At 44.1% G+C, this 23,935-nt stretch overlaps 1 protein-coding gene, 1 long non-coding RNA gene and 1 other non-coding gene across 3 annotated transcripts in view; 2 read left to right on the top strand and 1 right to left on the bottom strand.

Annotated features, from left to right (window-relative positions):
• The window catches only part of LOC139363956 (uncharacterized), a 64,396-nt gene that overhangs the window by 34,187 nt on the left and 6,274 nt on the right, over window positions 1–23,935 (bottom strand). The window lies entirely within an intron of this gene.
• Window positions 1–23,935, top strand: part of LOC105475090 (uncharacterized) — a 44,104-nt gene that overhangs the window by 18,137 nt on the left and 2,032 nt on the right. The window contains exon 3 of the long non-coding RNA XR_011624899.1: window positions 23,339–23,496. This is a non-coding gene — a long non-coding RNA (uncharacterized lncRNA). The remainder of the gene's footprint in view (window positions 1–23,338; window positions 23,497–23,935) is intronic.
• Window positions 13,819–13,950, top strand: LOC112425477 (small nucleolar RNA SNORA18). The gene has a single exon (XR_003016536.1). It is a non-coding gene; the product is annotated as a small nucleolar RNA SNORA18 (small nucleolar RNA).

The raw sequence follows: 23,935 nt of genomic DNA, 5'->3' as shown, positions 1-23,935 counted from the left end.
CAAAGTTGGCGAAGAGAAAAACATCTACTAATCATGTTTAGTGACTATGAAGATTTGGTAAGTCAACAAAACCATTTGTTTCTTGTGTTCAAAAATATTTAGAAATGTACCTTGAGCTATTTACCATCTCCTTGTCTCTTGGTTCATTCTTTCCTTCCACTCACCTTAGGCCTGTGTGCTCAAGGACCATTTATTCCAGATATCCCACTTCTACTTCTAAACCTTCTTCAACACCGTATGTCTAGGACACCTTCATCTTCCTGTAAGTTTGCCCTCTACTTATATAGATACAGCTTTTAATAGCCCATTTCCTCTAATATTTTTAATTAAAATAGATAAGGAGATAGAGTCACATATTAAAACAGAATAAAAATATTAACACTGCTGAAAAATATAGAGCCTGAAAGATGATATATCTGTAATATTTGTGATCATGAGGTTTGGAAAAGCAAACAAGCATTCATCAAATTCTCCATTATGAAGTAAGCTGTATCTTAGTGAGTTTGGGTCGTTGATTTTGGAACTAAAAAATGCTGGTAACTTTATGCATGGACGGATAGATGGCTGTGCCAGTTATCTTCTATTTCCTTCATCCCACCCCTAGATCCACTCTCCCCCCTTCTCCAGCAAGCTGACCTCTATGAAGTGCTTCAAGGGACTCTCTTGCCCTCTGGTTTCCTGTTGGGGCTTGGCCAGTGAAAAGCAGTGGCAAGAGATGAGAGGAAGGGAGGGTGTGGTTGGGATGCTGGATACCTTTGTCTACCAAAGATCTCAGCTCCTTTAAGGTGACTCTACACACAGCCCCTGTCTCTGTCTCCAGTTCCAGGAAGTGATCCTTTCCTTTGCCATGAGGGGTGGTAACAGAGCTGTGCAGTTACTAGCCTCTGGGTGCTGCACTATGCCTTGCAGTTTCCCTACACTTATCTCATACCTTTGTTTCTAGTCCTTTCATTAAACTATTCCCAAAATACCACAGTTTGAATGTGAAGTCTTTTTCGTGTCAGAACTCTAATATAACAACCATCTCTAATGCTGAGCTTGGGCTATGGTTCTAAACAGTTTGAATCTTTTACCAGTGGAACATTGCATAGAGCCTGACATAAGACAGAGCATATAACAGAATGCATAACGGTGAGACCTAACTCATGTCCAGCACGAAGCTTGGCATAATCTTGCTGAAGTATGAATAAATTTGGCCCCTTTAGTTTATGAGTGAACACATACAGAGTAATAAATTGTGCTGTTCAAACAGCAGCACCAGGCTAAAGTGTAACCAAGGGAGAAGTGTGTTGTGTGGATATCCACTTTTGTGGAAAAGGTTACACTAAATGAGTGACTGGGGCCAGCACAGTGGCTCACATCTGTAATCCCAGCACTTTCAGAGGCAGATGCAGGTGAATTGCTTGAGTCTAAGAGTTTGAGATCAGCCTGGGCAACATGGTAAAACCCTGTCTCTACTAAAAATACAGTAATTATCTGGGCGTGGTAATGTGTGCCTGTAGTCACAGCTGTTCGGGAGGCTGAGGTGAGAGGATCACTTGAGCCCAGGAGGCAGAGGCTGCAATGAGCCAAGATTGCACCACTTCACTCCAGCCTGGGTGACAGAGAAAGACTATGTCTCAAAATTAAAAAAAAGGAGTGACTGAATTGAATCGTAGTCATTTCTGACTTGCCTAGTATTCATTTAGTTTTTAACTGCTTCAAGCATATCACCAACAGTATTTGAAATAATGTTTTGGCCGGGTGCAGTGACTCAAGCCTGTAATCCCAGCACTTTGGGAGGCCGAGACGGGCGGATCACGAGGTCAGGAGATCGAGACCATCCTGGCTAACACGGTGAAACCCCATCTCTACTAAAAAATACAAAAAAACTAGCCGGGCGAGGTGGCATGCGCCTGTAGTCCCAGCTATTCGGGAGGCTGAGGCAGGAGAATGGCGTGAACCCGGGAGGCGGAGCTTGCAGTGAGCTGAGATCCGGCCACTGCACTCCAGCCTGGGCGACAGAGCGAGACTCCGTCTCAAAAAAAAAAAAAAAAAAAGAAATAACGTTTTGTAATCCCAGCACTTTGGGAGGCCAAGGCGGGTAGATTGCTTGAGGTCAGGAGTTCAAGACCAGCCTGGCCAACACGGTGAAACCCTGTCTCTACTAAAAATACAAAAATTAGCTGGGTGTGGTGGCGCATGACTGTAGTCCCAGCTACTTTTGGAGGCTGAAGCACAAGAATCACTTGATTCTCCCGGGAGGCTGCGTTTGCAGTACACCAGAGATTGTGCCACTGCACTCCACACTCCAGCCTGGGCGATAGAGTGTGACCTTGTCTCAAAAGAAAATAAATAATGTATAGAATTCAAAAGCATCAAGAATCTCTAGATTTAGTGATTAAGCCCCGGATAATACTTGCTGCTTTACGTCTTATAAATTAGAATTAAAATACTAACACATTTGGAAGAAGTAATACTAATGAATTAAAATAAGTCAGTAGGGCCAAGTGCAGTGGCCCATAATCCCAGAACTTTCGGAGGCTGAGACAAGTGGATCACCTGAGGTCAAGAGTTCAAGATCAGCCTGGCCAACATGGTGAAACCCTGTCTTTATTAAAAATACAAAAACCTAGCCAGGTGTGGTGGTACCCACCTATAATACCAGATACTTGGGAGGCTGAGGCAGGAGAATCACTTGAGCCCAGGAGGCGGAGGTTGCAGTGAGCCGAGATCACACCACTGTACTCCAGCCTGGTTAACAGAGCAAGATTCTGTCTCAAGAAAAAAAAAAAAAAAGCCAGGTGCAGTGACTCACACCTGTAATCCCAGCACTTTGGTAGGCTGAGGTGGGCACATCACGAGGTCAGGAGATTGAGGCCGTCCTGGTTAACGCAGTGAAATCCCATCTCTACTAAAAATATGCCAAGATTATGCCAAGCTTCGTGCTGGACATGAGTTAGGTCTCACCATTATGCATTCTGTTATATGCTCTGTCTTATGTCAGGCTCTATGCAATGTTCCACTGGTAAAAGATTCAAACTGTTTAGAACCATAGCCCAAGCTCAGCATTAGAGATGGTTGTTATATTAGAGTTCTGACACGAAAAAATTAGCCGGGCGTGGTGGCACGTGCCTGTAGTCCCAGCTACTTGGGAGGCTGAGGCAGGAGAATCACTTGAACCCTGGGGGACGGAGGTTGCAGTGAGCCGAGATTGTGCCACTGCACTCCAGCCTGGGCGACAGAGTGAGACTCCATCTCAAAAAAAAAAAAAAAAAGAGGAAGAAGGAGAAGGAGGAGAAGAAGGAGAGGAAGGAGAAGAGAAGGAGGAGGAGGAGGGAAGAGAAGGAGGAGGAGAAGGAGAAGATGACGACGACGACAGTGCATCTCAAATTTAAGAGTTTGCAACGATTGCCCCATAAGCATCTTAAGAATATAGATTGCAAGCCTGGGCATAGTGGCTTGTGCCTATAGTTCCAACTACTCAGGAGGCTGAGGAAGAAGGATCCCTTGAGCCTAGAAGTTCAAATCCAGCCAGGGTAACATAGCAAGACACCATCTCTAAAAAAAAAAAAAAAAAAATAGAATGAAAGAGACCCAAGATAGAACCCCAGTCTTTAATAACCTTGGAAGGAAGCCCTAGTCTTTAATAACCTTGGAAGGGACATAGTTTTGCCATATTCTATTGGTCACACAGACCAACCCTCATATAGTGTAGGAAGGAATTTGACAAAGCTGTGACTATCAGGAAGTGGGGATCACAGGGGGCCATCTGGTAGTCTGGCTACTGCATCACGTTTTGAGCTATTCTGGCAAAAACAATTATCACCAGCATATACCAAGAGCTGCTGCTTCTGGAAAAGAGGGTAGAGAGAACAGATGAACCAGCAAGGAAACAGAAGTCCTGAGTCCAGGCACAGTGACTCTTGTTTGTAATCCCAGCACTTTGTGAGGCTGAGGCAGGAGGATCACTTGAACCCAGGAGTTTGAGACCAGCCTGGGCAACATAGTGAAACCCTGTCTTTACAAAAAAATCAAAAAAATTTAGCCAGGCATGGCAGCATGCACCTGAAGTCCCAGTTACTCAGGTGACTAAGATGGGAGGATCACTTCAGCCCAGAAGTCGAGGCAGTAATAAGTGGTGATCATGCACTGCACTGCAGCCTGGGCGACAGAGCAAGACCCAGTCTCTAAAAGAAAAAACAAAACAAAACAACAAAAAAAAATAGAGATTCTGAACTGAGAGAGAGAGAAGGGTTAAGAAAGGATATGCCAAGAGCACCACAGGAAACTCTTCCCACTTTATACTTTTGGCCAGATTCAGTTCCAAAATGGAATTGTTACATTTGGCAGGAAACAAAATGTGTTCCATAATACCTTTAAGGGTTTTCAGTATGGACAGTTGATTACAAATGGTTATTCGTTAGGCAGTTAGGAAAACTCAGCATATTTCCTATATTTTGGGGCTTTGTAAGACAAAGACTATACGGCTGTACAAAAGGCCCTTTGTAGCAGCATGATAAAACACTGAAATGGATGGTCTAAATACTGTGGCATCCTTTTTGGAGTTATTGATCAAAGGGAAGATAATGGCTTTCATTAGGCCCAACCTGTCAGGAACTGCCTGCCTCTGGCCTCTTCATTCCTGTACTCCAGCCACACTGTCTCCTTTTATGGACTGAGGCCCTACACCATCTAAGGCCAGTGCTGCCCCAGGCTAGGGGTGGAGAAGGAGCTCAGAGGGCAGTGTGCCCAGGGTCAATCTCCATGCTTAGTGCTTGTCTCCTGTTGTCCTGGGCCCCCAGATCATTATCCTTCAGTTGTTCCAGGTTTCTTGTGCAAGGGTCTGACCTCACTGATGAAGACTTGCTATCTGGACCTGCAGCACATCCAGTCCTTGATGACTTCTGTCCCTGCTCTGCACTCTCAGATCTGACCTTACTGGACCTGACCTCTGTTCTACCTCACTTAGGAGCCTGCTAAGGATACATCCTTCTGTTCCAGTTGAAGTATCCCTAGCTTCCACAATCTGGGCTGGCCTCACACAGTCTGTCTTGATGTAACATATCCATCACTTCCCTCAGCCTCTCTTTTGGTGCAAAACGAAATACAGTCTCTATTATTAAATACATTCCCTTCGCGGGGTGCAGTGGCTTACCCCTATAATCCCAGCACTTTGGGAGGTTGAGGAAGGCAGATCACTTCAGCCCAGGAGTTCGAGTCCAGCCTGGGCAACATGGTGAAATCCTGTCTGTACAAAAATGTTTAAAAAACACACACACATTAGCCAGGCGTGGCAGCGCACACCTGTGGTCCCAGCTACTGGAGATGCTGAGGTAGGAGGATCACTTGAGCCTGGGAGGCAGAGGTTGCAGTGAGCCAAGATCATGCCAGTGCATGCTAACCTGGGCAACAGAGCAAGACTGTGTATTAAATAAATAAATAAATAAATAAATAAATAAATAAATAAATAATATATTCCCTTATATAAAAGATTTAAATCTGTATTTGTCTAAGGACTATTTGTATATTTTAAAATATTTTTGTCCTATTTTATCCATTAATCTATTTATTCAATCCATGATTCAAAATATTATCTTCCATGTGGCTGGTATACTTTCCCTGTTTGAAACCTACCATCCATCTTCATATATGCTGTTCTTCTCTATCCAGAGCGGAATCTATTTCTTCTCTCTTTTAATCTGGGCTGGCCTGGAGCTTGCTCTCATCCACAGAATGTGACAAAAATGGCACCATTCCCATTGCAGGCCTGGGTATTAAGAAACCTGGTGGCTTTCACTTTTTCTTTCAACAGAGTGAAACCCCGTCTCTACCCCGTCTCAAGGGCCCTTGAGCCACTGTATAAAACAGTCCAACTACTCTGTTAGAGCACTGAAGGCAAGTGAGGCAGCAGACGTGTGAGTAAACCATGTCCAGGCAACATCATATGGAGCAGGGACTAGCAGGCCCCACCCAGGCCTGCTTGAATGGCAGCATCAGAACAAATAAGTGGTTTTTATTGTTTTAAGCTGATAAATCTTGGGGGCGGTTTGCAATACAGAAATAATTATCATACACTAGGCTGGGTGTGGTAGCTCACGCCTGTAATCCTAGCTCTTTTGGAGGCTGAGGCAGGCAGATCTCTTGAGCTCAGGAATTCGAGACCAGCCTGGGCATGTGGCAAGACCTTGTCTGTACTAAAAATACAAAAATTAGCTGGGCATGGTGGCATGCGCCTGTAGTCCTAGCTACTTAGGAGGCTGAGGTGGGAGGATGGTTTAAGCTAGGGAGGCAGAGGTCACGGTGAGTAGAGTTTGCACCACTGCCCTCCAGCCTGGGCGACGGAACAAGACTCTGTTTAAAAAAAAAAAAAAAAGGCTGGGCACGTTGGCTCACGCCTGTAATCCCAGCACTATAGGAGGCTGAGGCAGGTGGATCACGAGGTCAGGAGTTCGAGACCAGCCTGGCCGACACAGTGAAACCCTGTCCCTACTAAAAATACAAAAATTAGCCAGGCATGGTGGTGTGCACCTGTAGTCCCAGCTACTCAGGAGGCTGAGGCAAAAGAATCACTTGAACCTGGGAGGCAGAGGTTGCAGTGAGCCGAGATTATGCCACTGCACTCCAGCTTGGGTAACACAGCAAGACTCCATCTCAAAAAAAGAAAAGAAAAGAAGAAAAAAAAGATGCTAGGCGTGGTAGCTCACGCCTGTAATCCAAGCACTTTGGGAGGCTGAGGCGTTCAGATCATCTGAGGTCAGGAATTCGAGACCAGCCTGGCCAACATGGTGAAACCCTGTCTCTACAAAAATTAGCCAGGCATGGTGGCGGGTGCCTATAATCACAGCTACTTGGGAGGCTGAGGTGAGAATTGCTTGAGCTCAGGAGACGGAGGTTGCAGTGAGTCAACACGGTGCCACTGCACTCCAGCCTGGGCGACAGAGTGAGACTCTGTCTCAAAAAAATAAATAAATAAAAGAAAAATCATACACTAGCAAATATAAAACTCTGAAATAACCAAATATGAAACTTGTAAATTAACACCGAAAGTACATCAGAGGCAGAAAGGCCAATTTCTAGATGTACCACCCACTCTTAGGACTGAATACTGTTGAATCAGATCTAAGGGAAGTTATGGGTTTCAAAAAAATCGGAAGAATCACAGTCCAATTTGTAGGGAATTAAGAAGAAAGTGATTTGTAAAAAAGTACAAACAAGCAGGTGTAGACCAGTCATTCTAGAAATTAGAATAACTTGTGGTTTTTCAACCCTACCTACAATTAGAATCACTCAGAGCACTTTTTAAAGTGTAGATTCCTGGGCCCCATTCTTTTTTTTTTTTCTTTTTTTTTTTTTTGAAAATTTCGCTCTGTCGCCCAGGCTGGAGTGCAGTGGCACCGTGTTGACTTTAATCACGTGTTGTGATTATTTTTTTTTCCACAATGAGTATTATTTTCAATAATCAGAAAAAAAAGGGCTGGGTGCAGTGGCTTACGCCTGCAATCACAGCACTTCGGGAGGCCGAGGCAGGCAGATCACCTGAGATCAGGAGTTCGAGACCAGCCTAGCCAACATGGTGAAACCCTAACTCTACTAAAAATACAAAAATTAGCCAGGTGTATAGTCCCAGCTACTCGGGAGGCTGAGGAAGGAGAATTGCTTGAACCCAGGAGGCGGAAGTTGCAGTGAGCCAAGATGGCGCCATTGCACTCCAGCCTGGGAAAATTTTGAATTAAGAAACTTTTAATGACTATTATATGTCTATTACATTTTTTTGAAATATATGACAATGAGTAAACTCAATATTGTTAGGTCAAAGGTAAATTCATATAATATTGGAATATAGATATTAGAGTCCTAAAACTATTCATACCCTTTAGCCCACTAATTCCACTTGTAGGATTAAGCTCAAGGAAATGACGAGAAAGAAAAGAAGTAGTGTGTACAAAGATGGTCATAGAAATGCTATTTATAAAACTGGAAAATTGGAAAAATCTCAAAAGTTCAACAATAGAAGTAAGGCTGAGCAAACTGGTATATTGTCAAGACAGAAAACTATGAAACACTGACTAGTGCATGAACTAGGTGGACCCATGAAAGAGGTAGCTGAAGTTTAATAAAAAGACAACGAAATCCTTACGTAGGTGGTGATCCTCAGAAAGAGATACCCTAAAGACTGTGCTTTGACATGCTGAGAAGGTTTAGAAGCTGCCTCAGAATCAAGGTCCCTGAAACCTTGTCTTGTCCCCTGCACTCCAAGTGCAGGGAGGGACTCTCTCTGGAATTTCCCTATCTGATCAAGAGAGCTTCTTTCCAAAAGAAACACAATTGGGGGCCAGGTGCGTTGGCTCACACCTGTAATACCAGCACTTTGGGAAGCCAAGGCAGGTGGATCACTTGAGGTTAGGAGTTTGAGACTAGCGTGGCAAACATGCTGAAACCCTGTCGCTACTAAAAATACAAAAATTAGCAGGGCGTGATGGCATGCACCTGTAATCCCAGCTACTCAGGAGTCTGAGGTAGGAGAATCACTTGAACGCAGGAGGCGGAGGTTGCAGTGAGCTGAGATCATGCCACTGCACTCCAGCCTGGGCGACAGAGCAAGACTCCATCTCAAAAAATTAAAATTAAAATTAAAAAAAGGCTGGGTGCAGTGGCTCACACCTGTAATCCCATCACTTTGGGAGGCCGAGGTGGGTGGTTCACCTGAGGTCAGGTGTTCCAGACCAGCTTGGCCAACGTGGTGAAACCCCATCTCTACTAAAAATACAAAAAAAAAAAAAAAGAAAAAAAAGAAGTAAATTAGCCAGGTGTGATGCTGGGCGCCTGTAATCCCAGCTACCCAGGAGGCTGAGGCAGGAAAATCGCTTGAACCCAGGAGGCGGAGGTTGCACTGAGCCATCGCACCACTGCACTCCAGTCTGGGCGACGAGTGAAACTCTGTCTCAAAACAAACAAACAAACAAACAAACAAAAAATACAATTGCCTTCCTCCCCTTGCTGAAATCTCATTGTCTATCTCAGAAAAGACAGAAATTCAACCATACCTGGAGGGACATTTTCACAAACAGGATCATTAGAAGTTAATTCCTGTATATTTATTCTCCCTAATAATCATTTGGTCAGGCACTGTGGCTCACGTCTGTAATCCCAGCACACTGGGAGGCCAAGGTGGGTGGATCGCTTGATCTCAGGAGTTCGAGACTAGCCTGGGCAACATAGTGAGACACCCATCTCAAAAAATTAAATTAAATTAAAATAGAGAAAAACCCTCAGTGGCATGACCAGGCACGGTGGTTCATGCCTATAATCCCAGCACTTTGGGAGGCCAAGTGGACGGATCACCTGAGGTCAAGAGTTTGAGACCAGCCTGGCCAACATGATGAAACCCTGTCTCTACTAAAAATACAAAAAAATTAGCCAGGCGTGATGGCATGTGCCTATAATCCTAGCTACTTGGGAGGCTGAGACATGAGAATCGCTTGAACTGGGGAGGTAGAGGTTGCAGTGAGCCAAGATGGTGCCACTGCACTCCAGCCTGGGCAATACAGCAAGACTCTGTCTCAACAAATAATAAAAAAAATCATTTTCTGTCTCTCAAATGAATTGTCTACATTCCCTATCTCCCCTCTCCCTTTTGAAAAAGAGTATGTAGGCCTGCCTGGTGGCACACACCTGTAATTCGAGCACTCTGGGAGGAACAGGAGGAAGCATCCTGAGCCTAGGAGTTCGAGACCAGCATGGGCAACACAGCGAGACTCTATCTCTATTCCAATGTTTCTTGAAAAGAGTATGTAAGCTTCTGTACTTGGGTTTGGGTTACTGGGTACTCAATCTGCAATTCCATGTTATGCACATTAAAATAAAATTGTGTATGTCTTTTATCCTATTAATCTGACTATTGTCAGCTGATTTCAGCAAATCTTCAAGAGCAAAGGAAGTTTTCCATTGGCCCTTCACATATATATGGCAGCTATGCAAAACAGATATGTGAATTAAGAAAGATCAGAGAATAACATATGGAATACTGGCCAGGCGAGGTGGCTCACACCTGTAACTCCAGCACTTTGGGAGGTCAAGGCAGGATGATCACTTGAGCCCAGGAGTTTGAGACTCTGTCTTTAAAAAAAAAAAAAAAAAAAAAAATTAGCCTGGCGTGGTAGCGCATGCCTGGGCCCAAGAAGGATCACTTAGGCCCAGGAGGTCAAGGCTGCAGTGAGCTGTGATTGTACCACTGCACTCCAGCGCTAAACCTTGTCATTACCTCGGCCTTTGTAGGGAACATCTAGGGCCCGGGTATAGTGGAATCAACTATCAAGCTTATTCTCTTAATTGCCTGTGCCTGAATACTCCACTGTTCTCCCAAGACAGTAATGCGGTTTCATACCCACAGAAATAAGTGGAAGCATAAGCATTCAGGGAATAGTTTTTAACTAATGATATCAAATCAGTCATTGAAAAAAATGTGTGCAGCAATGGGTATACCAGAACAAAAGGACATGACAGACTGATGGAGGACATCTTTTTCGTTTTTTTTTTTTTTTTTTGAGATGGAGTCTCACTCTGTCACCCAGGATGGAGTGCAATGGCACGATCTCAGTGCACTGCAACCTCTGCCTCCCGAGTTCAAGCGATTCTCCTACCTCAGTCTCCTGAGTAGCTGGATTACAGGCGGGCACCACCATGCCTGGCTAATTTTTGTATTTTTAGTAGAGATGGGATTTCACTATGTTGGTCAGGCTGGTCTTGAACTCCTGACCTTGAGATCCTCCTGCCTCGGCCTCCCAAAGTGCTGGGATTACAGGCGTGATCCACCACGCCCAGCCTTCCCTTTTTATGCCAACCATGTGGCGAGATATACTTATGTGGTTACTCGCATTACCACCAAAGGGAAATACCATGCAGAATGGAAGGGTTAATTTATTTAAAAACAAGAACAATCTCAAACATACCAAGAAGCACAAAGGGTAATATAATAAACACCCATATACTTAATATCCAGATTTAACTAATGTAAATATTTGGAATCCCTCTTTCGCATCCCTCCTCAATCCTATTCATTTCCCTTGCTTCTCAGAGGAAAAACGATTTGGATCTTGGTGTGTATCATGCCCTTTAGTTTGGAAATATTTTTGCCAGAAAGAAAGTTTATTCATGCAACCCTTAACTTTTTTGCAATCACAAAAAAAAAGGGGGGGGGCTGGGCACAGTGGCTCATACCTGTAACCCCAGCACTTTGGGAGGTCAACGTGGAAGAATCCCTTGAGCCCAAGAGTGAGATCAGCCTAGACAAAATGATGACAGCCCTGTCTATATAAAAATAAAAATTAAAAAAAAAAATAGCACCTGACCAACATGGTGAAACCCCGTCTCTACTAAAAATACACAAATTAGTCAGGCGTGGTGGTGGGTGCCTATTGTCTCAGCTACTTGGGAGGCTGAGGCAGGAGAACCACTTGAACCTGGGAGGAAGAGGTTGCAGTGAGCCAAGATCGAGCCATTGCACTCAGCCTGGACGACAGAGTGAGACACCGTCTCAAAAAAAAAAAGGAAAAAGAAAAGAAAAAAAAATTAGCCAGGCATGCTGGTGTGTGCCTGCAGTCCTAACTGCTCCAGGAGACTGAGATGGGAGGACTGTTTGAGGCCAGGTGGTTGAGGCTGCAGTGAGCTATGATCATGTCCACTCACTCTAGCCTGGGTGACAGAGGACCTGTCCCAAAAATAAAAAAAAGAAAGAAAAATATTTTTACCACGTTAAGTCTCCATGTAAGTATAGATCCATAAATAATATCGAATATCATTTTATTTTTAAAACTGAAAGAAATAGCATCATAATGTATATACCATACTGCAACTTTTTTTCATGTAACATTGCTTTTGAAATACGTCCAGGTGTTTTTTGTTTTGTTTTGTTTTTTGTTTTGAGACAGAGTTTCACTCTTGTTGCTCAGGCTGGAGTGCAATGGTACCATCTCAGTTCACCGCAACTTTTGCCTCCCGAGTTCAAGCGATTCTCCTGCCTCAGCCTCCCAAGTAGCTGGGATTACAGGCATGCACCACCACACCTGGTTAATTTTGTATTTTTAGTAGAGGGGTTTCTCCATTTTGGTCAGGCTGGTCTCGAACTCCCGACCTCCAGTGATCTGCCTGCCTCGGCCTCCCAAAGTGCTGGGATTACAGGCATGAGCCACCATGACCGGCCACATCCATGTTAACAAATGTAGTTGTAATTAATCATGTTTTAATGGCCTCTTGGTTTTTTTGTTATTTTTTTTTTAATAGAGACTGGGTTTCGTCATGTTGCCCAGGCTAGTCTCAAACACCTGGGCTCAAGCAATTTGCTTGCCTTGGACTCCCAAAGTGCTAGGATTATGAGTGTGACCCACCACACCCCAGCCTTGTTTTTTTGCTGCTGTTGTTTGGTCGGTTGGTTGGTTTTTTGTTTGTTTTTTTGTGACGGAGTCTTGCTCTGTCACCCTGGCTGGAGCACAGTGGCGTGATCTTAGCTCACTGCAAGCACCTCCTCCTGGGTTCAAGCAATTCTCCCTGCATCAGCCTCCCGAGTAGCTGGGATTACAGGCGTCTGTCACCACACACGCCTAATATTTATTTAGCAGAGACAGGGTGTCGCCATATTGGTTAGACTGGTCTCAAACTCCTGACCTCAGGTGATCTGCCCTCCTCGGCCTACCAAAGTGCTGGGATTACAGGCATGAGCCACCACTCCGGCCTGTTTTTTAATTATTAATTTTATTATGGAGTACTTTTAAAATGCAATAAATAAACTATTATAATGAATACTGAAGTACTCAACACCCAATTTCATTATCTATTATCATTGTGCTATGTAGTGCCATATTAATTCAGATTTTATTGTTTTTTTTCTCTTTCCCCAAATACAGATTTTGTTTTTAAAGAAACAACACTTATAAAGATACAGTTGTGGCCTCCTGAATCCCTTACCCTGAGCCTAGTCCTCACCCCTCCTTTGTAGACACTATGAGGAATTCAGTGTTTAAAATTTGGTTTTGGTAGGGGATGGTGGCTCAGGCCTGTAATCCCAGCACTTTGGGAGGCTGAGGCGGGCGCCCAGGTTGGAGTACAGTGGCGTGATCTCAGCTCACTGCAACCTTCACCTCCCGGGTTCAAGTGATCCTCCTGCCTCAGCCTCCCAAGTAGCTGGGATTACAGGCACACACCAACAAGCCCGGCTAATTTTTTTGTATTTTTAGTAGAGATGGGGTTTCACCATGTTGGCCAGGTTGGTCTCAAACTCCTGACCTCATGATCTGCCCACCTCTGCCTCCCAAAGTGCTGGGATTACAGGTTTGAGCCACTACACCCAGTCTCAGTGTTTAAAATTTCTATGAATATTTTTATACTTTTCCTACGTATTTTTGATCTATAAACAATATATAGTTATGCTTCAAATGTTTTAAAATTTTATAGAAATAATATATATACTTATTATTTTTCTTGAGATGGGGTCTCCCTGTGTTTCCCAGGCTTGTCTCAAACTCCTGAGTTCAAGGGATCCTCCCTCCTCAGCCCCCCAAAAGTGTTGAGATTACAGGCATGAGCCACCATGCCTGGCCTACATGCTTTTTTCTGTTTGTGTTTTTTTATTTTTTATTTTTGTCACTTAACATCATGTTTCTGAGAATTAGCCATGTTGAAAGATGGTAAATTTAGTTTTTCACAGATGTCATATTAGTTCATTCATTTTCATTTCTGTATTTTTTTATTGTAGGGACTATCCTACATACATTTATAGATTACTATATGATGGAGATTGAGGTTGTTTCCAGATTTTTACTATCATAGATAATATTACTATTGGTCGAAGTCTATTCCAATGGGGCTTTTCCTGTAGCTGCATGTCGCTGGAAACTCCTCATAGACTAACTCTGTGGTTTTGCTTTACTCGCAGGACTATTTGTTAGATCTGCGGGAAGGAACTACAAGACAGTTGCTAAAATTATGAAAAATCTAATAATTTATCTTTTACTGTAGATACTGGCATATTCCACAGATCCGTACTATTATTCTTGAGTGTGATAGCTTAGAAATGAGTATGATTGAACGCATTCATGTTTAGAGAGGGTATCAAATTGAGAACCAGGTAGATCCACCTACTCTAAAAATGAATCTAAAGTAAATTGATTATAGAAATTAGATCCCAAAGATTATTGATTTTTCCATAGGTGAATTTTGAAGTCTTCGTGAATATATCCATATTAAAAGGAGATGAAAGAAGCCAAAATAAAATAATTATGGGCTGACAGGATAACTGGATTAAGCATCAGTTCTATTAAAAAGGGTTAACTTGAAGATAAATCTATTGAAGATAACTTTTGACTCCAACTCTTTAGAGCAACTAAAGGGAACTTGATGGACAGTGGAAGGAATCTCAACATGAAATTTCTTGAATAAAAATTTATTGACTTAATAATAATAATATTATGAACCTTACGGCAGACACGGAGAGGCACAGCCCAGATCCTCTGTCAAGGAAAGGTTTGTTGCCTCAACTGCTGAGAGTGCTGTCAGTGTACAACGTTCATTCAGCTTTCAGTCCCTTTACAGAATCATTTCAGTTTCACCCAAGGTTGACCCTTCCAAGGACAACCCACATCCCACGACTGGGCGAATGCATAAACACCTGATCCACTGTAGGAGCAACTTAGCTCCATAGCTCCCCATGGAGTCAGGACTATTGGGTCCCCATCACGGCATGATGTCTTCATCTTCCCTCTCCGCTCCCTCCCATTGTTTTCCACAAAGGGCACACCCTAGTAAACAACCTGCGCATTAAATTCTATCAACATTAACAGACTAACGAAGAAAAATATGATTATCTCAATATATGCTACAAGCTACTCTGTGGGAGAGAGAGGCCATATGGAGGAGCACGTAAGCCCCAGACACGTGAGTGGAGAAGCCATATTGGACATCCAGCCTGGTCAAGCCCCAAGTGAGAACCACCCAAGCAAGCCCAGAACCACCAAGTAAGCCCTATAGAGACAAGAGAGGTAATAATAAATTATTGTTTTTGCATCACTTTATATCTTAGAATGGCTTGTTACAAAGTAGTAGTATGAGAACCACAGAATAGAAGAAAACGGCCTATGGCAAAACCCCATCTCTACAAAAAATATAAAGATTAGCCAGGCATGGTGGTGCACACCTGTAGTCCTAGCTACTAGGAAGGCTGAGGTGGGAGGATTGATTGACCCGGAAGGTTGAGGCTTCAGTGGGCTGTGCTCACGCCATTACACTCCAGCCTGGAAGACAGAGTGAGACACTGTCTCAACAACAAAAAAAGGATAGAAGAAAACTTTCTGGCCAGGTGTGGTGGCTCATGCCTGTAATCCCACACTTTGGGAGGCCGAGGTGGGTGGATCACTTGAGGCCAAGAGTTCCACACCAGCCTGGGCAACATGGGGAAAACCTGCCTCTACAAAAAAAAAAAAAAAAGTAGAAAACTTATATAATAACATATAGCTACGAAAAGCTATCTATGACAAGTACCTTAAGAATGATAAATTTGTAGAATTATTTTCATGACTGTCCAGAAGATTACTAATAAAAACCAGAAGTGTTCCTAATCAACACTGTATTAGAGGCTTTTGCTATAACACCTGGGGGCAGAATGATACCTCCCGCATCACAAGTTATACATGTGCTTATCGCTGATACCTGTGAATATGTAAGTTAATTAGCAAAGGGAGAAAGGAGAATGAAGGTTACAGAAGGCATTCAGATTGCTAATCATCTGACCTTAAAATAGATTATCCATGGCTACTCTGGGCACATTGCCTATGGGGTAGCCCTTCTCTGCAAGGAGCAGTACCTCTGCTGTTATGTGGGTCACTTGAGGTCAGGAGTTTGAGACAGACCTGGCCAACATGGCTAAACCCCATCTCTACTAAAAATACAAAAATTATCCAGGTGTGGTAGTGCATGCCTGTAATCCCAGCTTCTCAGGAGGCTAAGGCAGGAGAATCGCTTGAACCTAGGAGGCAGAGGTTGCAGTGAGCCAAGACTGCACCGTCGCATTCCAGCCTGGGTGATGGAGTGAGACTCTGTTTAAAAAAAATAATAAAAATTAAAAATAAAGGCAAACAAAAACAGAGCATCCTGGACTATCCAGGTGGGACTAATGTAATCACAGAGTCCTTAAAAATGGAATAGGGAGGCAGAAGTCAAGAGTCAGAGAAAGAGATGTGGTAATAGAAGTAGGATCTGTCCCTGAGAAAGACTGATGTACTGAGAAAAGAACTTCACCCACTGTTGCTGGCTTGAAGGAGGGAGGAAGGAGGCCACAGCCTGGAAATGTGGGGAGCATCTCAAAGCTAGAGAGAGCATGGAAATGGATTCTGCTCTAGAGCCTCCAGAAGGAATGCAGCCCTTCAGACACCTTGGTTTTAGCCCAGCAAGGCTCATTTCAGGCTTCTGACCTCTTGAACTTTAAAAAGTTTGAGTTTTAAGTCTTTAAGTTTGTGGTAATTTGTTAAAGCAGCTATAAAACTCTAACTCAAAACCATGTATGTATATATTGGTCAGGTGCCGTGACTCATGCCTGTAATCCCAGCACTTTCGGAGGGCGAGGCGGGCGGATTACTTGAGGTCAGGAGTTCAAAACCAGCCTGACCAACATGGTGAAACCCTGTATCTACTAAAAATACAAAAACTAGCTGGGCATGGTGGTGGGCACCTGTAATCCCAGCTACTTGGGAAACTGAGGCAGGAGAACCATTTGAACCCGGGAGGCAGAGCTTGCAGTGAGCTGGGATCGCACCACCACACATCAGCCCGGGCAGCAGAGCGAGACTCCATCTTAAAAATAAAAAGTACCATAAATATATTGTAATATGATATATATAAGGAATATAATGATTTAAAAGTAAGACAAAATGTGCATATGGGGATGTGCATATTATTCTTTTTCTCAAAAATACTTTTTAGAAATGCAGTTATTGTTCTAGGTTCTGTAATTGCCAGACAGGTTCTTCTTGCCCACCGCACAGATAAAATGAATTCACTGCAGTAGAGCAAGAGTTTAATTGACATGAGACCAACCACATGGGAGAACTGGGGTTATCACTCAAATCAGTCTCCCCAAAGGCTTGCAGGTTAGAGTTTTTATGGACGATTTGGTGACGGGGGGCTAGGGAATCGGTGCTGCTGATTGGTTGGAGATAGAAATCCCAGGGGTTTGAAAAATGGTCCTTGTGCTGAGTCGCCTCTGGATGGGGCCACAGAACCAGTTGAGTCACCCAGCCAGGTAGGACTGAGTCTGAAAAATCTCTCACAAAACCCATCTTAGGTATTACAATAGTGATGTTATCTACAGGAGCAACTGGGGAAGTCACAAATCTTGTGACCTCTGACCACATGACTCCTGAGCTGTAACAGACTGTAAAGACTATACCTATCATGTGACCTCTGGCCACATGAATTCTGAGCAGTAAGAAATTAATAGAAACTACACCTACATTTTATCAGAGTTCACACCCCTCCCACAATCCTATTCTTGTGGCCTTTCATTAGTCTTACAAAGGCAGTTGTCAGTCCCTGAGCAAGGAGGGAGGGAGAGACTATCATCCTTGCTTTCAAGTTAAACTACAAATTTTTCCCAAAGTTAGCTTGGCCAATGCACTAGAATGACCAAGGACAGCTTGGAGGTCAGAAGCAAGACAAAGTCAACTATGTCAGATTCCTCTTACTGTCATAATTTTGCAAAGGTGCTTTCAGTTCTAAACCTTATTAAGTTATATTCAGATTTTTGACATTAGGTAAGATGAATAGAGAAAGGAGTACTACAAAGTGAGGAAGAACTCAAACTCCATTTATTATTTAGCTTAGAATTTGAAAAATTATTTCAAACAACGTAATAAAGCCACACTCTGAAAAATCTGCTTAGGAGATTCTGAAAGTCTATTTCTAAAAAAATGATTTGTGGTAATCCACTCAAACTGAAGTGAATTACTAGAATGTAAACACCACATTCCGATTCATATTTGTGTTCTCAATGTGTCATGAATCAGTGAATGAGTAGTACCAAATCTTTTTAAAGCACAGATGGTGTTTGTGGCAGCCATGAGAACGTTCCTTTCAGATCTCCCAGCATGATAGACTCAGGGCCCTGACTGATGCATTCAGAATCCACCACACTCCCCTAGGCTGCTCTCAGCCAATGACTGAGTGTGGCAGGGAGACAGGCAGGCCAGCTTCTGTGAGACTCAAAAGTCAGGTAACTTTGCCTTGAGGATTCCCCATTGGCCTAGTGAAAACTTTCTTAGACGGATTCTACTCTTAAGATGCTTTTTACTGAAATTTTCTTTCCTCTCCCTCTCCTTCATATGGGTCTGACCTGGATCATCCTTGCTCTGTTCTTGCTCCAGCTTCCTTCTCATTTTCCTCCATAGGCATTTGCCCCCAAAATTTCTTGCACATCTGATCCCATTTTTGTAATTGCTTCTTAGAGGATTTTTTTTTTTTTTTTTTTGAGATAGAGTTTCACTCTTGTTGCCCAGGCTGGAGTGCAATGGCACAATCTTGGCTCACCACAACATCCGACTCCCAGGTTCAAGCAATTCTCCTGCCTCAGCCTCCCAAGTAGCTGGAATTACAGGCATGCAGCACCACGCCTGGTTAATTTTGTATTTTTAGTAGAGATGGGGTTTCTCCATGTTGAGGCTGGTCTCAAACTCCTGACCTCAGGTGATCTGCCCGCCTCGGCCTCCCAAAGTGCTGGGATTACACGCGTGAGCCACTGCGCCTGGCCAATTTTTTTTTTTTTTTTTTTTTTGAGACAGGGTCTGACTTTGTTGCCCAGGTTGTAGTGCAGTGGCACAATCTTGGCTCATTGCAGTCTCCACCTCCTGGGCTTAAGCCATCCTTACACCTCACCCTCCTGAGTAGACAGGACTACAGGAGTGAGCCACCACACCCAGTAATTTTTGTATTTTTTGTAGAGACATGGTTTCACCATGTTGGCCCGACTGGTCTTGAACTCCTGACCTCAAGTGATTCACTCGCCTCGGACTCCCAAAGTGCTGGGATTACAGGTACGAGCCACCACACCCAGCCTTTTTGGAGGCTCTTAGCTAACACAGTGGTTAAGTGTATAGATTTCAAAGGATTCCTTAGATAGGTCATTAAAAACAGGCAGATATTAGGATATGCTCAAAGATTTAGCTGCAAGGATGTAAGTGATAACAACTTAAATGTTCTTCTGAAGGGACTGATAAGGTAAATTATTGTGTAAATACACAATGGAATTTTATTTTATTTTATTTTTATTATTATTATTTTTTTTTTAAGAAGGAGCTAGGCCGGGGGCGGTGGCTCAAGCCTGTAATCCCAGTACTTTGGGAGGCCGAGACGGGCGGATCACAAGGTCAGGAGATTGAGACCATCCTAGCTAACGCGGTGAAACCCCGTCTCTACTAAAAAAATACAAAAAACTAGCTGGGTGAGGTGGCGGGCGCCTGTACTCCCAGCTACTCGGGAGGCTGAGGCAGGAGAATGGCATAAACCCGGGAGGCGGAGCTTGCACTGAGCCGAGATCCCGCCACTGCACTCCAGCCTAGGCGACAGAGCGAGACTCCGTCTCAAAAAAAAAAAAAAGAAGGAGCCTCGCTCTGTCACCCAGGCTGGAGTGCAGTGGCGCAATCATGGCTCACTGCAAGCTCCGCCTCCCGGGTTTATGCCATTCTCCTGCCTCAGCCTCCCGAGTAGCTGGGAGTACAGGCGCCCGCCACCTCACCCGGCTAGTTTTTTGTATTTTTTTAGTAGAGATGGGGTTTCACCATGTTAGCCAGGATGGTCTCGATCTCCTGACTTCGTGACCCACCCTCCTCAGCCTCCCAAAGTGCTGGGATTACAGGCGTGAGCCTGGCCCAATGGAATTTTAATAAGATAATACTAAAGGTGAATTTAGTTTTCTTTTTCTAGAGATGGTCTCATTATGTTCCCCAAGCTGGTCTCAAACTCCTGGGCGAAAGCAATCCTCCCACCGTGACCTCCCGAAGTGCTGGGATTACAGCTATAAGCCACTGTGCCCAGCTCTGAATATTTGTTAGTATCTTCAACAACCATTGTAAAAAAATAGTTTATTTACTTATTTATGTTATAAGACAGCTTCCTGAGCCAGAAGAGTAGGTTCAGAGAGACTCCTGAAAAAGATAATTTACAGACTAAGGATTTACAGTGGTATCTCATTTTTGCAAATGAGCCTAGAAGCCCAGAAAATGGTATAAAAAGACATACACTAAAGTTTTAAAAGTGGTTGTCTCTAGGTAGTATTTAAAGTTTCTTGGCCAGGTGCATGGCTCACACCTATAATCCTAGCGCTTTGGGAGGTGAGGCGGGTGGATTGCCTGAGCTTAGGAGTTTGAGACCAGACTGGGTAACACAGTGAAACCCCATCTCTACTAAAATACGAAAAATTAGACGGGCACAGCAGTGTGCACTTGTAGTCCCAGCTACTCAGGAGGCTAAGGCAGGAACTGCTAGAACCTGGGAGGCAGAGGTTGCAGCGAGCCGTGATTGCACCACTGCACTCCAGCCTGGGCGACAGAGCGAGACTCCGTCTCTTAAAAAAGAAAAAAAGAAAAAGAAAAAGTTTGTTGCTTTGGTTTATCTATAGTTTTAAATTGGTCTACAGTGAACATGCGTTGCATCTGTTATAACACTAAAAGTCATTATTTTTTTGCAACCTTCACCTCCCGGGCTCCAGCAATCCTCCTGCCTCATCCTCCCAAGCAGCTGGGAATACAGGTATACACCATAATGCCTGGATAATTTTTGTATTTTTGGTAGAGATGGAGGTTTCTTTGTGCTGCCCAGGTTGGACTTGAACTCCTGGACTCAAGGGATCCGCCCACCTCGGCCTCCCATAGTGCTGGGATTACAGGCGTAAACCGCCACATCCAGCTAGTCTTTAATTAAGCATAATGCTCTTAGGCACTGTTAAACTTTAGAATAGTCCAGGTTGGCTGGGCACAGTGACTCACACCAATAATCCCAGCACTTAGGGAGGCTGAGGTGGGAGGATCGCTTGAGCCCAGGAGTTGGAGACCAGACTGGGCAACATAGGATAACTTGTATCTACAAAAAATAAAAAATTAGCTGGGTATGGTGGCACGCACCTACAGGTAGTCCCAGCTACTCCAGAGGCTAAGATGGCAGAATCGATTGAGCCTGGGAGGGTGTGACTGCAGTGAGCCGAGACTGCACCACTGCACTCCAGCCCGAGCAACAGAGCAAGACTCTGTCTCAAAATAAGTAAGTTAATTAAATAAAATAAAACTCCAGTGCTGATCAGTAGTGGGATCCAACCTGCAAATAGCTGCTGCACTCCAGCCTGGGCAAAATAGTGAGACCCAAGAATACAAAAATAAAAATAATAAAACTTTAAAATTTGTTAGATGTAAACTTTGTTCACTTTCTCAACTGTCTTCAATTGCCCTACTTTCTGAAGGCACTGCCTGTATTCCAGAGCACCCCAGCACTGCTGCCCTTGCAGAGGTCAGTGGCCTGCATGCCCCACTTTGTCGAACCTCTCTGTGCTAAGTCACCCTCCATTTCTAGGTTGGCTGAAATGCCACACTGGACCACAGACTCTGGCTTCCTGAAAGGCTGGATGAGGCAACATGGAAGTGTGAACTCCCTGTGGGGTGAAACTTGACTCTAAGGAAAGCAGAGAGGAAGGAGTCAGGCAGACACACTCCCTCCTCTTTCCATTTACTCCACTGAGTACGATTTCCTCTTGTGTCCCTTCTGGGAAAACCCCCCTTGCTGAGGAAGAACATGTGCAGAGTGAACTACCATGTCTCCCAAAGTGGTGCCAGGTCTCTCAGGCATCACTGTGCAGAGCTTCCCAACTTTCCTCAAATCATTTCTTTCCTTTTCCTCTCTAGCCACTCGGGAGTTGAAAATAAGGATAACTGACCATAATTGACATAATGTAAAATACCAAAAAGCATACTCATAGCAGATCAGGACATGAACTGCTCAAATCCCCCTTCAAGAAAGTATTTGCTACCGAACTGCAAGGAGTGAGGCTGCATCCAGGGGATAATGAAACTTGCTACCAGGGTACTCCTAGAAGCCTGAAAAAAGCAATGGCCCTCACAGAGACTATTAAAATGCTTCCCATGGAATAGGGAAGAGAAAGGGAGTAAAAGGCTCAGGAAGTGGGAATGCTGGAATGGATAAATTACACGGGGCAAAATAAGGAGTAATGTTCTCCAGGAAAGCTCAAAGGACACATATTTACCAAGAGCACTAGTAATGTGACGGTGGGAGGGGCCCCAGCATGGTGATGAGTTCAGTGTGGCTCTTCTCCACAGGCCAGGGTTAATGGTCAGTGAAGCAGTCATATAATTTGGCTTACAAATAGCAACGACGATGAAAAGACCTGCAATAGAGGCCAGGTGTTACCATTTCACCATCAAAATCCAGAGGGTCACAATGTCCACAGTTATGGTTAATGGAAAACAACATCCCTAGGAGCAGAAGAGCTGGGCAGCCAACAGGCACGGCTTAATGTACTGATCAAAACAGAGCAAGAGTAGATGAGCAGGAGGCTGAGGGCAGTTACCCAAAAGGATCTCTCTTGCCCAGTTTCTGCACCTAAATCAGTTTTCAGATCTAGTGGCCATTGCTTTAAGACATGGCCAGATCCCAGTACCAAGAACCCTGCAATACATAGTGATTTCTCCAGTTCTTCTGTGGAAGACGTGAGTGATTGCTCACTGGAGTGAGGGATTTACTCCAACATTCCAAGGACTTCTGGAGACAGGGTCCAAGTTGACACAGATACCCAATGACTGGAAACATCATCATGGGCTGTGTTAGAGTGGGGGCCTACAGGGGCCAGTAAGTGAAGCCCTGGCCCAAGAGTGAGTCCAGTGGTCTATGAAATCACCTGGTGAATATTTCCCTGGTCCCCAAATATCTCATTGGGATTGACACTGTGGCAGAGTAACCCACAGGCTGTACCTGTTGGTGGGGGCTATTACAGTGGGGAAGTTCTGGTAGAAGCCTCCCAAACTGCCTCCCTCCCACCAAGATAGTGAATCCAAACCAGTATAATCCTGGAGAGGGATGGCAGAAATTAGGGCCACTCTTAAAGATGCAGGCATGCTGGTCCCTGTCCTACCTCTGTTTAATTTGCTGGTCTGGTCCTTGCAAAAACCAGACAGATCCTGGAGACTAATGTTCAACCAAGAAATAGACCTGATCACAGCTGCTAGGCTAGATGTGGTATCTTTGCTAAAACAGATAATACAATTGCTGGTACACAGTATGCAGCCACTGATTTGGCAAATGTGTTCTTTTCTATCAGTTAGGAAAGAAGATCAGCAACAATGTGCTCCAGGGCCATGTTAACTTTTGACCATCTGTCATAATATAGCCTGAAGACATTGGGACCATCTGGACAAACTGCAGAATATCATGTTGATTCATTCATTACAATGATGACATCATGCTGATGAGGCCAGGGTAAGTAAGAGACTACTAACATGCTGGAAATGCTGGTAAGGCACATGCACTCTAGAGCGAGATAAACCGTAAAAAAAATTAGCTACTTGCTACCTCCGTAAAGTTTCTGCACATCCTGTGGTCAGGACATTCCCTTAAGAGTAAAGAACAGGCCTGTGTGTTGTTGCCACTGCCATTGTTGTCATGGTGGTTGCGCTGAGCTCTGTGGTTTCTAGAGCCGGCTATGTCCCCTCCCTGCCACCACCCTGACGTGGATGTTCAAGAAGAACCACTTGCTAGAAAACAGATGCATGCGGTTCCTGAAGATCAGAGTGAAACAACCTGACCGGGTTCCGGTGATTGTGGAAGAAAAAGGTCTCAGGCTCTCAGTGTGTTGACACTGACAAACAGAAGAACTTGGTTCCATCTGACAGCCATTCAGTTCCATCTGTGGCTCAGT

Source organism: Macaca nemestrina, chromosome 6 (genome assembly GCF_043159975.1).
Source record: "Macaca nemestrina isolate mMacNem1 chromosome 6, mMacNem.hap1, whole genome shotgun sequence".
Classification (NCBI taxonomy): Eukaryota; Metazoa; Chordata; class Mammalia; order Primates; family Cercopithecidae; genus Macaca; species Macaca nemestrina.
This window is presented reverse-complemented; position numbering and strand designations above follow the sequence as displayed.